The 16695-nt window shown below is 45.4% G+C and overlaps 1 protein-coding gene across 2 annotated transcripts in view; it reads left to right on the forward strand.

The window, feature by feature from the left end:
• GDA (guanine deaminase) overlaps positions 1 to 16695 on the forward strand; it is a 763322-nt gene that overhangs the window by 385633 nt on the left and 360994 nt on the right. The gene's annotated exons all lie outside the window — the stretch shown is intronic.

A 16695-nucleotide genomic window follows, 5' to 3' on the forward strand; every position in this document is an offset into this window, starting at 1 on the left:
ATAAGGAAAACAACCACTGATCCCCACGTGCATGGAGAAAGCTCCCTGAAAGTCAGGTCAGGGCCATAGTTTTTTTAGGTCTCGTCCTACGCAGCGCGCATGCCCTGCATAGGAGGAGACTTAATGCCATCGGCAAAGCTTTTTCAGCAAAGAAGTGCACGCGTTGCATTGCTTGCAATGCAAAGCGTGCACTTCTTGGCGATTTCCTTTCGGGATCTGCGCGGCGCCATACGGTGGCGGAATATGGGCGCACACTCCCGAAAGGAAATCAGCCATGCCCCCTCCCCCTGCTGCCACTTTCCCTGCCGTGGCTTTACTGCCATGCGGCCAATGCTTGTTTAGATTTGTCGGTGCTGTGCACGGTCAGGACCCAGTCCACTTAAAGCTCAGTGTGCATGCATCCTTTCATCCCTGTTACCATCCTTACACTCGTAGGCACTGCGACCTAAAACAACAAAAGTGTGATACTCTGGTCACTCACACATCTACCAGCACACTGACCATGCTGTGAGCACTCTTCTAATCAAGCACTCCCAAATTGCTTAGTGTGCTCCCTAATACGCTTCCACACCATGCTAAGGGCATAAAGCGCTTTGTGAATGCAATTACAATAAAGTGTATAGATGTAGTTTACCGCGCCTATACTTTCTGCTCTTTCTATGTAAACACCTGAATTGCCCTGCCCAGATAACAGCTGCCTGCCCCTCAGCGCCAAGGGCAGGCCTATTCTTAAAACGTGCACGCTATTGATTGATTATTGCAGCCGGTTATTAAAATGTCAGTCGGTCTACAGTTTATGCTTTAGTTACACTCGAGTATTTAGGGTAATTCCACATAATGACGCGTGGATTTGTCAGTGTAAAAATACATGCTATGTATCAGTTACCTAGAATTGAGTGACGTTCTAGTTGATATTTGTACAGCTATCAAAACAGAACTTTTGAGCTATGATATGGCAGCCAACGTGATGATGTAAGGGGTCTCTTTGACAGTCTCGTTGGTCCGAATTTCCATCAAGAATGCATAGTACTGGGACTGCCGCCACAGCAACAAAATTCAAATACAGCTCCCAATCCAAGTACTTTTGAATTACATAATATGCATATAATTGAAATCTGTTAAAAGTATTATCACTGTTTAGTAAATTGTTCTTGAGCTATTTCCGTAAAGAAGAGTTTTACAGATACAACCACTGTTATTGCTTTTATCTTTTTCTTTCTATGTTATTGTTACTGGAGAAGTGGACGACAAAACACATTTCATTAATACAGCAATGAAGTGATAATTTCCACTCACATAATCCGTGCTCCCATCACATTAGATTTTTTTAGTTTAAACGCCTTCTTCATTAGACTAAATACAGCTAAGTGATATTCGTTATTTCATTTATTCAAACACTCCTTCCAGAAGTTGCCAGATCGATACACAACTGTAGCTTTTCAATGTGATAAAACTGGATATTTAGGGCATTTATATTTTACCAAATATTTAACATGTAACAAACTAGCAAAATAAGTAATTACAGTGATAACAATGAATTGTTCTCCTTCCCTTAATCAACAAGACCGTATCATCTGGTCGAATTCTTAGTATTTGAACAATTTTTCAAACTTCTTATTCCAGGATCCAGTAATTTTGGCACAAAATTGAAGTGAGTTTATTACTTTAAACTCACTTGGACTTCGACCCGCAATAATATGTACATTGTACTGTACTGTACATCTACAACATGGTTTTGTTTTCAATAAAGAATTACACAAAAAAAGTCACTTGAACTTGACGTATAAAACTGTTAGTTGCAAGGTCCCAAAGGCGAGACCTATTGGCTATGCCAATGCTTGTTATTTTTTGTTTCAAGAAACAAACTATTCATTTGGACGTTTGATTGAAAACAAATTGCCTCAACGCTGAATCACTGCATAACGTGAGCACAGATGTCCACGCCAGTGTAACTGGACTCGTGCTGACTTGGCAGAGTGGTGGCCACAGTGACCCAGGGGCCTCGAACCACTGGAAATAAAAAGCTGAAAGTGAGGGCGAGAAGAGTGCAAACACAAACAAGAAAAGTACGTGCAGAAACCTTAAATGTTGACTGGTTATCCAGTGGGGAAGAAACAATCTGCCGTTTTATTTTTTGTTGAATATGTTTATTAGTATATATGGTCTTTCTGGTTGGGTAATCACATAGCTTAGGTTAAAGGTTGATTCAACTGCACTGACATTGTTTGTTTCCACTCAGTATTGACTTGTAAAAATGTCATTGGCAGGACAGACGTAGAAGAAAACATAGAGACAGTATTCTCTAACATTTCAAGCTTTCCACAGGCAGAGGTTAGCCAGAGGCTCCCTGAAGGATTTCCTGAAGGATTTCCTGGTCCTTTATTTTAAACACCTGGTGAGTTCAATACCTACCTCTGTCTGCAAGCAATGCAGGAGATGCGAGAACGAATGCACAATGAAAAACTCGGAGATAATGACTGTAAGGCCCAAACAGAATTATTTAGGAAATAGTAAAAATGTATTATCTAAATTCAACTAAAAGTTTAAGGTGAAAATCCAAATCACTGTAGTGAACACTTCAATAGTAAAATATTACTGAGATCAACTAAAAGCTATAGTGTTAAAACTGTTCAGAAAGCCTTTCAAAGTAATTTAATAATTATTTTCAAAGTATCAAGGGCGAGGCCATGACTGGAGCAGGTCATTGTGCAATGGAGGTTGGGCTGGGTACAAAAATATATCTTTGGACTTCTTCGAAAAAATGGAGATGTTAAATTATGTAGGCTCACTTTTTCAGATCTTGTCAACAGGTGCTCCCAGGAAGAAGTCAAGAAAGGAAAACAAATCAGCAGGTGAAACAATACATCTTCTTCACCAAAGTTCTCCATCATGAGCACCAATAGCACAGGTCTGGGACTGTGGAGCTCCCATTGGACCTCTTCTATGTGCTGATATTCCATAGGAATATTTTTTTTTGCAGAGTGCCTTAAACATAATGTGCTTCCTTACCAGAAGTCAGTGCAGTTTGAGTAATTCTTTAGACACTGACTGACAGATAGGAATGTCCAAGGTAAGTATTGCCATTGCATTCTGCGCAAGTTGAAACTTTGCTTGGGTCGTCTTGTTGGTCTCAAGGTAGCACATTGCAGTAGTCTATTTTTGATGAGACCAGCGCAAGAGCTACTGGTTTACGTGCCAGGAGTGCAATAAACGGTAATATTTTCCTCAGCATTCTAATAATCTAAAAGCAGTTTGTGCCCGTACGATTGGCCTGACGGTCCAGTGACAGCTCGCTATCCAAGATAACACATACCTACTTTGCTGTGACCGTTGAGGTAGGTAAAATACCTAGCATATCTGCAACCTGAAGATCGTCGACACCGATGCCCCCGCGGTCCAGAGCCGGTGCATGAATATGGCTGACACTCTACAGCCCTCCACCCTCCTTTGGTAATGTGGCTGCGTCTCCCCTCCAACTCTACTCGATGGAATTCACCTCTCTTGGTTTTTTTTTTTTTTTTTACTTGTGTGCATCCCACCATTTTGGGATGGTTTCCGTCGATATCCACGACCCGGATGTGCCATCTTGTTGACCTTTGTCTGTTCCTTCTTCCTGCTGGATTCCATCCTGGCGACCCTCGAACGTTTCTATTTTTTGCTGGACTGCTTTAACTCTAACTCCCCCCTGGCTCCCTTCTCTCCTCTCACCTATCACAGACTCCCTTTCTTGTCCCCCCATACCTTCTCTGCCCCTTATGACGTGCCATGTACTTTATAATCATTTTGTAACTAATGTTTAATTATTGTACCTTGCAACTTGCTGTTCCTTATGTAAAGGGCTCTGATACCTCCGGGTCTAGCCAGCGCTATATAAAACTCATCAAATAAATACAAAAAATAAATAAATATCTGGCCACCCATTGCTGTTCTAGATAGTGGATTGACATCCAAAGAACAGCACCTCTGTCTTGCCACCGTTTACTTCAAGTAGTTCTTGCCCATCCACGTAGCCACTGCCGTCATACTGCGCCAGCTTCTGTGTCTTTAGAGATAGACAAGATTATCTGCGTGTCATCAGCTTATGACACAGCCTTCAGCCCAAAGGAATGTATGAGCTTGACAAGTGGGGAAACATAAAGATTAAATAAATTAGTGCTCATTTAGGAGCCCTGTGGCACCCCACATGGCAGACAGAATGGGTCTAATTGAAACTGGTGTATGGTCACCCTCCGAGATCTATCTGTAAGAAAAGAGGTCAGCAGTTTCAAAGCTCTGTCTTTGATTCCCAGTTTCTGCAAGCTCTCAGTCAGCAGGGTTGGGAAAATTGTATCAAGGGCTGTGGAAAGATCTAAAGGGATCAAAGCCAAGGCCTGCCCTGCGTCCACTAATCGTCTAATGCTGTCCTTAGCAGACATGAAAGTTGTTTGTGTTCCATGATTACTTCTGAAACCATATTGCGATACATCCAGCAGACCCTGTTCCTCCACATGCCCCATCAGGTGAAGCTTAAGATGTTTCTGCAGCATCTTCGCTGGGATCGGAAGCAAAGAGAAAGGACAATAGCTCTTAAGGTCAATGGGATCAAGATTGGGCTTCTAGAGTAGTGACCTTACCACGGCCTCCTTCCACATACGTTGATAGCACCGTGACATAATATCTGTGTTCATGACCGATGTTAGAGGCCGAGATTAGAGGTCGAGATACCATCCCAGGAGCAAATGGTTCAAGAGGGGATCTTGATTTAATATTAAGGAGCTGTGACTCTATTAGTTGCGGTTTCAGAGGGAATCCCATAAACATCGTCCTGTATCTTCTATAGATACTAACAGGCTCAGCTGCAACTCACGGGGGACCCTCATCTTCTGTATTAGGTGCAGTAAACTCCTTATAGATGTTTGATTTTTCTGCAGAAAGAAATCTGCTAGCTTGTCGCAGAGTTCTTGTGAGCCTTCTATTTCTGAAAGGGTCGGAGGCATAGCAGATAGCTGATGGACGAATTTAAAAAAGCTCTTTTGGGGAGTAGGTCGACTCAAATTTGTTAGCAAAGTCAAGGGATTTTTCTTCTCTAATGGGCAATTTATAATCTCTTCTAGCTGTCTTATATAGGGTCCTTTCCTGCTCCAAGTAGAGTTTCCTCCAGGCACGTTCCTGACAGCAACAGGCCTGTCTAAGAAGCCTTAGCCGTTCTGTAAACCAGGGGGCAGTAGACAATTTTCTCTGAGATTTGATTTTAAAGGCACTGGCAAAGGACTCTGCTGAGGCCCCCTTCCAGTTCCTTCTAAAGGTCTTCATCCAGGACCAGTTATTGTTCTTCTGAAAAGAGAGTTGAGTTAAAGAGAAGGCAGCTGCCCTGTGGTCAGACCAGCTAAGGGGAAGCACCTCTTGTACTGATAGCTGAGCATCATTGGAAAAGGGGCATGGCTTACTACATGGGTGGGGTCCATGGCCAACTGTATTGGACTGAGACAGGCCAAAGTCTCCTTAAGTACAATGGAGTCTCTATCATCAGTGTTCTCCAAGTGAAAGTTAAATTCCCCCATCACGTTTTTCACTAGGTATGGTCCTATGCAGTTTGCTACTTGGGGCATAAACATCGCCCTGGGGCCCTGGGGCCTATAAACTAGCATTCCTGCAAAAGAGTTGGTGGATGATATTTTTATAGTGAAGTATAACACCTCACAGGGCTACTATGCTGTATCCTCTCCAAGTGGCACTGATACTCTAGCTAGTGTACAATGACCAGACCTCCTTCTGGTCTGCCTACCCTACTAAGTTTGCATGCCCTAACGGGATAGCATCAACTAAGTCCGCGCCTGAGGCTCAATTGGTCCATGACTCTGTAATAAACACCCAGTCCTGGTCAAGAGCTAACGTGAATTCAGCTAATCCTATCTACTGCGAGAGGCCCCATGAGTTTAAAAGTTTTCATTCTGATTGGGCCAGCTCGCACTTATCTTGTAAACTGTAGAGTGCGCCTGCAGCAGCCCCTCTCGGATCTCGCACAGACTGTGGACTGGCCCATTGACATTCTGAGACTGCAGCTGATTACCCCATATAGAATGACAATGGGCCCTACTATAGTGACAGCATGTGGTGTGCATTCTCCTGCATCAAACTAGGGCAAGGTATTCTGCTTTTGTCTTGGAGCCATGCTGGTGAAATTAAAAAAAAAACATCTGTCAGCGGCAGAGCAATCATTTGTGCAATACCTCGATCTAACCACATTGTCAAGGTGGATATTTGTAAAGGGTAGAAGTGATAACCACTTTTAAAATAGGATTCAGTTCAGTTTCTGATGTTCCTGAAAATATTATCCTGTAATAAATATAAGGTGCAAGCTAAAAGAACTCTGAGTAAACATGAATACAATGGGCTATTCAACAAAGTACTTTTTAATGTCATGGGACTGGAACAGAGTTTTCACTGTACATTTAAAAGTAAGATTGAAACATACAAATAAAAAAGTACTATTTAATGTTGATTTTTACATTGGCACAAATCTTGATTGCATAAAGGGCCTTATGTCACTTTGCAAGTTATAGCAATATACATGTTTCCGTTGCGGGTTTCATTCCGCCTCATAGGGCCAGATGTAGGAGAGAAAATACCGGTCGGTAACGGCCGATTTCGGCCGTTACCGACCTGTATTTAGGATTTGGCATGTAGGGGCCATCATTTTACAGAATCTGTAAATTTACCGATTCGGTAAATTTACCGATTCTGTAAAATACCGAATCGGTAATTTTACCGATTCGGTAAATCCACATGTAGGTGACACTCCTAAGAGTGTCACAGGCCCTTAAGAATCGGTATTTTACCACCCAATCCAATTGGGTGGTAAAATACCGAATTCAGGTGTGCATGCACATCTGTGCATGCACACCTGTGCAATGTGACACACAGACATACCCTTAGGGCATGTCTGTGTGCCACATGGCACTCAAGTCCGGAATTGGGGTGCTAGAGGGTGTCAAAGTGACACCCCCTGCACCCTTACAGAATTCGGTATTTAACGATTTGGTAAATTCCAAATCGGTATTGCCCATTGATTCCTATGGGCTTCATGGCCCATAGGAATCAATGGGCAATACCCGAATCGGTAAATACCGAATCCTACCGATTCGGTAATTCTTAAATTCGAATTACCTACATCTCCCCCCTTCATATTTACCGACTCTTAAATACCGAATCGGTAAAATTCGGTATTTAAGAGTCGGTAAATATGAATTACCTACATCTGGCCCTTAGTCTTCTAAAATAGGAATTCATGTTGGTGCATATTTGTTAACTCACAGCACCCAATTATTTTCAACTAATCAGATATTTTTCAAATAGTGGCAACATTTTTGCTCTAATTTCATTGTTCACTGATTTAACGGAAAACTACAGTAAGAAAATATACAGTACATAATTCAAACAAATATAATTGTGTTTTATTTATTTATAGCATGGCTTTTCAGCGATAGGGGAAATGTGAATGCCATCACATCCAGCCTCCATACTCTTAATTTAGTGCTAAGCTCGCAAGCATACATACATTTCAAGGAGAAAATTCACAAATTGATCACTTTTGATGTTCAGATGAATTCCAATTCCACCTCTAAGGCCCAGAAACAGACGAAGCTGCCAGAACATGGATTAAAATGAACTTGGCAGAATGGGAAACCTCCCTGTCAAGACCTATTCTTGTTCTGATTCCAAGTAATCCTGTGACAAATACACAAATCATAGATCAATGTATTGCAAACTCAGTTGATGCCGCCGACAAGTTCCTCTATAGAAAATCAGTGTAGTATTTCCCACATACAGGCAAAATAAGGAGGGCTGATATATGGCTAGCCAGGGCATTATATAGTAACATTATATAGTAATGTAGTTGCCTATTTAACTGTTTTGGCCCACAAAAACGATAATACTCAGCAGCCTGCAAGCAATTATAACTCTCACAGGCTGGTTAATAACTTCCTTTTCCTGCTCAATGCTCTTACCCGCACACAAGACCCGTCCGCTTTGGGTCTTATCCATCACTCAGGACTGTACCAGCCCCTAAACTAGTTATCACCAGCTGAACAGATGTGGAATGCCTGAAGCGATCTGACACAAAGCTGGCCACTGGGGGGACTGCACTTGAGTCCAGCACTTCAGACTCCAATCAGCTGCATTCTATGCTTGCCGCTTTATATCACACAATGGCATTCAGATATGAGATGCCAGCTAAAAAAAAGTCCATTCGAGTAGATATTCCCAACCACTTCTCTCACCAAACATGTCTGCTCAGGACCATAAACTGTAAACAAAATATCAGACTGGACAATTCAGTGCAGTAACCATATAAATAGATTATGATCATATGAAATACCACAAAAAGACCTGCACAGTTGCTCTAAACTGTGTGCATACTGAAAAACTGTGAAGTGCCCGGTTGTCTCAACCTAATATAAACTTATTTTTACTTGCAATTATTTTAGTTGTCTATTTACTTATATAATATTGTGCGACTTCCTTTGATATGTCTGTAAAACGAATGTTTTGTGCCAAATTTCTGTCCTAAATTTTGACCTTCTGTCCTGAATTTTGATCCTTTGTCCTGAAGTTTTACACTCACCATCCTGAATTTGCACTCATGCCAGTTGGTCACCTTACCTGTGCCTACTCTTAGGGGGTTATGGGGATAAGCTGTACCTGTATGAGGGAAGGTGAACAGCTGGCCTAGAACCCGCATATAGCACATGTGCACGTTTTGAAGTGATAATCAAACCTAAAGGAGGTGCTTTGAAATGGGTTCTCCTACTGTTGTGAGCTCCATACTTGTTATCTGGAGTACATAAGGTGGGAGGTTCTTAGCCTGACAGATCCAGGGATCCAGGCTTACGGCACAGACAGACTTGTCTTCTGCACACGCTGGCGCACCGAGTGCCACACTCATGACAGTTAAATAGCTGTCTCCGATATGGAGGCATACTAGACCGCTGCTGTACAAAATGTCCCCCAATCCTGAACCAGGAAGTGGGCAGTGCTAGTTCTCCCTCCGCAGCAATCAGCTCATACTGAGCCGTGGCGGATCGAGGAGAGTGGGGGTTTTACCGGGAATCATGTTATTAAAACTATGGCGCAAATCAATAAAAGGAGAAACAGTTCAGGAGTCTGTAGTGTTGTGGACCCTGGGCTCACATGCTACCAATAATGGAAACGAACACAGGGGCATATTACAAGTAACTTTACACCTACAACAAGCCAGAACTATAGGCTTTGTTAATGGTTATTAGTTGTGTAAGATAAATAAGCAACAACTATGGCTTTGTTGTATATAATATTTAAAATGCTTCAGTTCTGATATGATGAGACTGTGCAAAAATTATACAGAGTCTCTTTGAAGGTACATCAAAGGTAGTGAAGCCTGGTACTGCAGCAGAAGGAAGGCTTTTTACCACCCTGAGGGTGAGGGCAAACACGGAGAGCCCGAAAGGGACCCGTCTCGGCACTTTTAGAACTGCTGAGTACAGGCAGGACACGGCCCACTTAAGCACTGCAGATAGATGTTGGCATTCTCAGTGTATGAATGTAATATCAGTATTCATTTACATAATGAAGTGGATGGGTGATAGACTGGGACGACCCGATAAATTAGTCCGGTTTGCAAAATAATTGTGTTGATTTTAGTTCGTTTACAGTATTTTCACTGAGGAATATACAAAACCGTTCGGACTTTAGGACCTGATTCACAAAGGGCCTCTGTACTCATGGAGAGGCACCAGGGCACATGGTCAGCGACTGGCTGCCGCCCCCTCCCTGTGACCACACCAACCCCCGGACACATGCACATGAGACATGGTTATCTTTGGAAGGCGGGAGGTCGCAAGACCCCCCGGCCGTATTTATTAAGATATAAAATTAATACATTTTTATTGCATGGAAATCAATGTATACAAAAAACAGCAGGACATTAGCTACAATATTGTCAACAAGTTTGAGCGACTATCCTTAACAGAAACTCTAATACAGATTGTTTCCTAACCGAATCTAACATCCTCATCTCGATTTTTGTATACTACATTTCTGGCCATATGGCAAGGTCGCTAACCGGTGTCAGGTCCTACTAGCTGCGCCTCACCTAGAGATGTGCGCATGCGCAGCCGGGCCTGGTAATTACCCGGTCCACGCCGTGAACTCCATTTAATCACTAAAGTAGGGCCCTTACTCTGCGCCATCCGGTGATGTCATAAGTATGCGCGCGCGGGGTGGCTATCAGCCTAAGGAAAGCGTGACTCCTCCAACCCGCGCTCCTTTGAAGCACCAATTACCTTGCCCCTGAAGTTCTAGGAGGGGCCAATGGCCCCCTCCCCCCGGGCGGGAACCTCCAATGGATGATGCCCGCCCCCTCAGACCTTAAAATAGCTGCTCACCGGTCATGACCTTACCGCCACAGGCCAGCATTGTTGACCGACGATCTGGCATCCCCCTCACCTCCTCTAGAAAGGTCATACTCACCCTGCAAACCCTTCCAACCATGCCAGTATATTAGTAGCCCAGAGCACATTCCCAGCCTCCCTCCAGAGCACCCCATCCCACTTCTATCAGTATTCGCCTCCCCAATTTGGCTGAGTCGTTTCCCCCAGGTGAAGTATCACCACTGACGGGGGTGTGGTATGTTGGGAGAGTGGTTCGTATACTAACCCCTAACTGGCTGCTGCATAAGCTCCCCCACTCCCACAGAAGGAAATGGAATACCCGCCCTGCTCTGTCCTTCTCCTAGCCGCCCCAGCGGGGCAAACATGTTGGCGCACTTCTCATAGGAGCGGCCCACAATCCAAGTTAAAAGTGTCCAGTTACGTGCCAGCCTACCCTCCTATGATGTATGCTCCTTACTCCACGCAGAGTTATTGTCCATACTACTCCTGCCCCTGGGCCAACCATGGTAGTATACCCTTAGCACCCCACCTGGATGACAATTCCCACTCCCACCTTAGGGAGTGGGTAGCACTTACACCTGCCAGCACCGCTTGAGCCCTTGGGTGTCCTCTTGATCGATCGCCACAACACTTGAAGTCGCTGCTTGCGGTCGCCGTGCCTGACGCATGCTTCCCTTTTGTCATCCACCAGTTGCTGATGTTGCGGTGTGGAGCACCTCTCAGATATCCGCCATGGATCCAGCTGTGAATACAAAGATAGACAAACACAAACAATTAGTGTTTTTGGCTTCGTGGCGAAAACTGCATTACACAAGCCTGTCTTACATTGCCCGCACAAGGCATGTCTTAGCCATGATTAACGCCCAATGTATTCCCAGGGACCCTTCCCACTGCAAATAGCAACAACTTCATTCAGCCTTGGGTTAGCACATTGCTATACGTGCCGAGCTGTAAAATTGGCCCTAAGCCCTTTATCAGTCTAGTCATAGCGTTGGCTCTTAGTTACCTACCGTCCAAACTAACCTGACATGGTTCAAACCACCCCTGACATGTGTACCCTGCCATTACAAACCTCAGAGAGGTATAGCCCTGTCCTAGCCTCAGGGAGCATCCCTTCCCTTGCTTAAACAGTCACTTTGGTTCCTTATTAGGCAGTGGGTCAGCTTCAAGGGCCTGTGCATTGCGCATAAAGCCCAAATTCGGAATGGCACTCGAAGTCCTATGTGCCTAGTCGGGACCTCTGGTCTGCCTGTGTTTTAATAGAACCACCATGGGAGGACGGGCTTTCTCAGTCGTGATCCCCCAGATCTGGAATAGACTTCTAGATAATAGCGATAGGGAACCCTTCCTACTGCCATTCCTGAAAAACTTACAACCATCTTGTATGCGAACGCAGGCAAGCGTGCAATGGAGGAATTGGTGGAGCAGGCAGTAACCGGTGGAACTATATCTTGAAGTAAATACTCCTGCTCAGACTAATTGAGGCTTTGGGACCTCTAAGTTTGGCATATCGGACGTTACGCTCGATATGTGCATGTTGACCTTGCCCCCCAGGGCATGTCTAGAGCTCACCAGATGAGGCTACAGCCCCCCCTGTGTCATGCTCATGTGAATTTAACATTCATTGAGGTTGTGGCTGTTGGTCTGACCTGATTGCAAAGGTGAGTCTACAGTGAACATCATTGCCCACTACTGTATGAACAGAAAGTTCGCCGTGAAGCCACTATGAAACCAGATACTGGACAGACTTCTGCTGAGAAAAAGTTTGCGCATTGTTTCAGGCATTGACAGTGTTATGGCTAGCCAAGTTTAACATTACTGCCTATTACAGAAATGAGACACTATAATGTAACATTTAAATTATCTTTGCCTAAACGAACATACAGTACTGTGCCCCACTCATCTCTAAATGTTAGGAGTTAATAACACAAACCCATGTTAGTGACTAACCATACACACCTAATAAAAGATGTGCTTCCCCCGACTATCTATTATCGCTGCATTGTATCCCGAATGAATCTCACCATCCGCTAACATAATTGCCTCCCTACATCTTCATTAAATCATGCCAGTCTGTGCATTGTTTGAAATTGCTATCCAGGAAGCCTAGCACCAAAGAGCAACAGAAAGGAGAGGCCTATCGGCGTGGTAATACCCTCCATCTGATTTAACTGCCTTCAAGCCCCTATTTAGGTGTGACCTTCCCTAACAAACAACCCATGGACCACAGTGCCATGATAATGCACCTTGTATGTGGTATTACCAACCGGGGTATCGCATCATAGTACCATCCACGCTCCCACGAGTGAGCTTTAGGTGGGATGACATAGTCACTCCCTTAGAGTCAGAACTGTTGACTTTGCCAAAGCCTGTACCTCTCGCAATCTGTTTGCCTTTGACACTCACCCAAATGCCACCATTGCCTACTTAAGATTTGTTCTTGTGCCTGAGTGTCTAGCATATATTGCAGTATTATACCTCTAGTTGTACTTTGTCTTCTCTTTTAATCTGCATACCTGTCACGTTTTCGTCCTGTGCACTTTTGCTACCTCATGTATTATGTTTGCTCACAATTGTCACTTTTTACCTCATGCCACGCAACGTCTGCTTTGTAATCCGTTCACGTGTAATGTTCTCCTCATGTCTCAGTTCTGTCCCTATCGTGAAGCGCCTTGACGCCTTCGGGTACAGTCCGCGCTATATAAAACGCATTACTAAATTAAATAAATAAATACTAGTCTTTGTGAACTGTAGCTCAGCAACTAGTTGGTGTGTGCAACATGGACGCAGGGCCGCCATGTGACCTCTGTCAAAGAGAATTTGAGATGAAAAACTCAAATTGAGCTTACACGCCTCTACTTCCGATAAGTCCTCTGTGAACACTGGTCTGGTCTTGCCTGGTCTGGTGTTGCCAGACTCTGCACCAACATCAAACACAGGCATAGCTAAGGTGCCCTGGGCCACAGTGCAGGTAATAAAAATGCCCCTTAACGTTTGATTATGTAGTAAAAGCATAATTGAACAGGAGCAAATGTGACCTTCAGGCCTCTGAGGCCCGGTGCTGCACCTCTCACTGCCAGCTCCGCCCCTGGCATCAAACTCTATGGCAGCATCGTAATGTCTCTCTCCTGGTGGTAACACAATAGTTCTATGAAAGGGACACAACATTAAATCATTTGCTTGTTTGGGGATTAGGCTGTCATGCTCTTTTCAGAGACACGTAACTCGAGCTGTTGTGTACTTGCCCTCCTTACAGTTCGCTGTTCCGCACTTAGGAAACTCTATAAGAGAGGAATGCAGGCTTTTGTTCGACACCAGATACCATCACGCGGGAATGCAGAGTACAAGCTGCAGTTAACCAACAACACGATTTGCGTCCTGGTCCAAACCTTGTGCCCATTTTTTTTTTTAAGTCATTATAACGTAATGCCTGTGTGCACAGATGCAACCTTGTGAATATTTACACATATTTACAAACCTGCACGTACTCCTTAACTAATATAACTGCAGATTTCCCGCAGTGGTGAAACTCAACACTCTAAGCGTGAGTGAAGGAAAATGTCATATCAATTATGTCAAAAATTGAAAATGTTTGACTGAGCACAAATCTGTGCATGCTAATATTAAGGCCGGGTGAAATGTTTTCATGGGTTAAAGCTCATGACATTTAAAATGTTATGTTACTCTAATTTCATGGACGCCACTTGTTGCATTACCTCTTTGACGGCATACTAGTATGAGAGAAAAATTCAGTGACTGATGAAGACAATATATGACCCCATGGTCAATTTTCATACGAAGTAACGGCAAGTACATTTGATAAACTGTGCGTTATTTAGCCGGGAATACCTCAACATTTTGCTACCTCTAGTTAAGAGTACATTGTTTGTGAATCGTACATAACTGTATTCAGCTGCGTACCTGCTGCTGTCGCGGGGGCACCAAATGCAGGGACCACCACCACCAGCTGTCGCAGGTTGCCAAAGGCAGGGACCGCCACTGGCAACAAAAAGTCTAGCTACGGGGGCGTGGCTAGCGGCCGAACATGGCGGCAGCATAGAGGACTAGCTCCGGCAGGGAAGCGGCCTCTCCAACTATCCGTACACTAATCCGTGGCTGAATCACACCTCGGACGGAGGCACCAAACGTCCGAGACCGGGCGGAACTGGCGGCAAGCACCCGGACGAAAATCGGAGGCCGGATAGCGGAGTTATCGTCGAGTGCCGAGGCGATCGAAACATAGGCCTGACTCCGGGGAACCCAGTGGCGAGTGAAGCCGACCGGAAGTGTGTTCTACCCGGCTGCAACGGACCGGAAGTGATCGGGACTGGAGAAGCACCCCACAACACGACCAGCGAACAGGGTCTCTGTCCTGGGACGAGACGTGTGCCATAACTGAAAACAGTGCGTAGAAGGAGGTGCCCGAAGATTATCTGGAATACCGAGGAAATAATATTCTGCCGGAAGACGCAGACCTTCTGCTATGACACGAACATCGGGGTGTATACCCCCATCTCTACAGGAGCTTCTCTCTGGATCGGACTGCAGGCCGCGTTGTAGCGGCGACTGATCCTTGTCCCCCTCGCTCCGAAGGCCTGCATAATTACCACGAACGCACTATGGCAGGGAAGGGTGCTAAAGGTGGTACGACTCAGACGCGTATTGAACGGTACACTAATGACAAAACCGCGTCCCCTCCAGCGGATGGACGACACTCGTCCGCGAAAACAGTGGACAATGTGGGAACAAAGAAGGCGACGCTGGACGATGTTATGAGGGCTCTCACGCAGGTCCAGACAACGGTGGGCTCCATCTCGACCGAAATAACCCTCATCCGAGCGGATCTTCACAAAATGGCCAAGAAAGTAGGTTCACTGGAATTAGTCACGAAGTCGCTGGTTGAGGATGTGTCGGAGCTACAGACGGCCATGGAGGCGGTAATGGCGGAGAACAAAATCCTAAAAGACAAGCTGGACGACCAAGAGGGACGCTCCAGACGAAACAATGTACGTATTCTTGGTGTTCCGGAGTCGGAGGGCATGAGAGCGACGGATCTATACGTGGAAGATCTCATTAAAATGCACCTTCAACCTAAGGGGCTGTCGGCCTTCTTTTCAGTCGAGAGGGCGCACAGAGTCCCGGGCGGTCAGCCTAAACCAGGGGCATCACCCAGACCGATCCTGGCGAGATTGTTTAATTTCCGTGACCGGGACGTCATCCTTCAAGCGGCACGGGTCTCACCGCCTGTGAAAATTTTGAACTCTACAGTGGCGTTCTTCCCGGACTACACGGCGGAGGTGGCCAGGCGGCGGAAAACTTTTTGGGACGTTAAAAAGGAGCTCAGGAAACGAGAACTTCAATATTCCATGATTTTTCCGGCCAGGCTCCGGGTGGTGGCAGAGAACAGGACCTGGTTTTTCGATAACCCGGAGACTGCACGAGACTGGCCGGACGGCTGGCGTCCTGCCTCCCAATCTCGCCGCCCTGGTCGAACTAAAAATGGCCAACACTCGAACGACCGGACCGACGTCGAAGATGCTGCCATGAACAGTGGCAGGAGCTCGCCGATGAGAGACAATGTCGATGCAAGCCAAGAGGTAGACATATAAACACTCGACGGGTATGAGACATTCTTGTTTTGGGACTGTTGCCGGAACCGCCATGGACACTGGGCCGAGGGCCTCTGCAGAGGGTATGAGGGGTCGCTAATTCCGGAGTACTCCTCACCCCCAACGAGCAAGTAACTGCGTGTTTTTCTTGGGGTGGGTCTAAGCACTCTGCTAAATTGGGGTGGCGGGCAGTTTTGAGTCCGTGTGGCAGGGAAGCAGGGCGGGTGGGAGTTTGGGGAACGGGGGGGTTTCAACGGTTTGTTAGTTTGTATTGTTTGGCTCTACTGATCATATTAATGTTTCTCATAGTCACACTGTGCCGAATTTCATATACCGGGTGTACCACTACTGATCTGATAGCACTACAATTGCTCCAACATGCGATTAGAAGCACATGGGGGGAGGGACCTCCATCGACCACAGTTCTGTCCTATCCCATGGAATCCCGATCTACGTGCACGGCCTCACAATGGCAGAACAACCACGATCAAGTACCGTAACAGCTGATCCCGAGATGGGGTCTGTGCCGGCGATACAAATAATGTCATGGAATGTTCGGAGGTTGGGGGACAAAGTGAAGAGAGGGCTGGTTCTCCAGTGTATCAGAAGGTTGAACTGCGACATTGCCCTGCTTCAGGAAACACATTTAGTGGGTGCAGCTAGTAGAGCTTTAGATA

The sequence above is a fragment of the Lissotriton vulgaris genome, chromosome 3_1 (genome assembly GCF_964263255.1).
Source record: "Lissotriton vulgaris chromosome 3_1, aLisVul1.2, whole genome shotgun sequence".
NCBI lineage: Eukaryota > Metazoa > Chordata > Amphibia > Caudata > Salamandridae > Lissotriton > Lissotriton vulgaris.